Consider the following 2,053-nt stretch of genomic DNA (forward strand, 5'->3'; position numbering starts at 1 on the left):
ATCTGATAGCTCTAAGCAAGATTACATATATCAAGATGAACAAAGTGACACAGATATTAATGGAATTAGAAATAAATCAAAGTTTAAATCTCTGTTCCAAAATATAACGGAAGAAGTTTATAATCAAGAAAAAATTGAATTACACAATTCCTGTGCTGAAGAAAATGAATATTTCTGTAAAAATATCATCCAATATTTTATTGATCAATATCTTCCACTTCTTCCTTTATTCTCATTGGCTGTTGTGCCTTCTTGTTATTCTGGAGAATATCCTACATCATCAAGTGTTGAGAATCACTTTAAAAATCTTAAACACAGTTGTTTCAAAACAATACCACTTANACTGATGCTTCCATGTGCAATACACAGCAGATGCTTCCATCTGCATCAATTTACTCAAGGCCGAAAAATCTATCTTGAAATTATTAAAGCTTTTGTAATTATTTTGTTAACAAAATATCATGTATAATATTTTGTTATTTCAGACCTAAAACATGATTAGAAGTATGGAAAAGAAAAATGAAATGGGTATGTATTTTTCTATATAGTTGTTTAGAACAGAAAAGATTTCATTAAGATTTACCAAATTATGAGAAAACGTAAATGAGGAACTTTTTTTTGAAAGCTCATTTAAGATATATTTTTCATCTTTTAGTAATATGCGAACAATGTGGAAAAGAACTATTCAGAAGGAATCTTCAACGACATTTAAACAGAGCTCACAATTACAGAGATTTAGTTAAATGTGATTTGTGCAGGTGGAGACTTTTTTTAATAACTGTTGATGTAATTTCAAGTGACCCTCCTTTGGAATTATCATTAGGTTGGTTTACAATGTTACCCTTTGAACTTTATCTTGGTAACACATTGTGGTTTTTTAATCTATAAAAGAGAACGATATTGTACATTTTGTTCCTTGTTTCTGTTTAAGAAATCATAAAGTGATAGATATTTCAATTTAATTCATGGCTTTGTTATAATGTGAATCAATAATGTAGCTTTTAAGTGGAGGGTCACTTGAACTATAATTAAATTTTCTAATCTCTATATTTGTAAAAGGGAAATTTTCGAGCATTTCATATTTCCTTTTTAAATTCATCAAGATCCCTTTTTAGTTGCTCAATAATAAAAGATTGTGTTAATATTCTAAATATTTAAGTCGTGTTATGTACAAGGAGAGCATTGAAAATCATCTAGATGTGTGCAAGGAAACCATTGTTAACATTTTACCTCAATCAGTTTACAAGTCACATTGGTAAATTATTCTCTGATATGACATTTTTTATGGAATTTCTTATGCGATTCAGTATAGAACTAGAAATTAAAAATCAATTTTTTGTAAGTTAAAATGGTTATTTTTTATTTAAAGGAAAAAACGGGAATTGTTGAGTTCTCTGTGATTTTTTGTTTTTGAGTTTAAAGCCTCTGAAGAATTCAGCCTCAATACTGACTATATTACTTTAAATATAGGGTTTCCATGTGCAATAACCTTTAGTGAATTATAAAAAAGTTTTATCAAATTTTGTTAAAAATTTGTATAAATAAAAATAACAAATATACTTTAGAGTTTTTTTTTGTAAATTAGCCGCTTAGAAAATGCACAGCTATGGATACATAAGCACTAATTAATGTACTTTTTAAAAATAAATGGTTTTATTTTATTTTAAAAATAAGTAAATATTTTATGTTTAAAAAAAAAAAAATGCCTTCCCTAACCAGAGATCACAGAAACGTCAAAATTTCTATTTTCATATTTGAAGAAATTTTATAATCTAGTTCCTTTGCATAACAATGAAGTATAGAAGAAAAAAGAGAAAAAGAAAATGATGGAAAAATATAAACTTAATGACAAATCCTCAGTGAAAGTTCATAACCATACTGTGATTCAATTCTCTATGATTCCATCCATTATGAAAACCGACCCTCCAATAAGGAACAGTCCCATCCTAAATATGTCATCCAGTCCTGAAACTTCACACCTACCAGAGAATGATAAGTTGAAGAATTTGCCTTGCAAGGTATTTTTTATGATTTTACAGGGGTCTAAGGAACT

General features: G+C 27.7%; 1 long non-coding RNA gene across 1 annotated transcript; it reads left to right on the forward strand.

Annotated features, from left to right (window-relative positions):
• Positions 1 to 359: 359 nt before the first annotated feature.
• Positions 360 to 1,208, forward strand: LOC111712674 (uncharacterized). The gene is made up of 3 exons (XR_002767516.1): positions 360 to 528; positions 656 to 758; positions 1,160 to 1,208. It is a non-coding gene; the product is annotated as an uncharacterized LOC111712674 (long non-coding RNA).
• The last annotated feature ends 845 nt before the right edge of the window (positions 1,209 to 2,053 follow it).

Source organism: Eurytemora carolleeae, unplaced genomic scaffold, assembly GCF_000591075.1.
Source record: "Eurytemora carolleeae unplaced genomic scaffold, Eaff_2.0 scaffold49, whole genome shotgun sequence".
NCBI lineage: Eukaryota > Metazoa > Arthropoda > Copepoda > Calanoida > Temoridae > Eurytemora > Eurytemora carolleeae.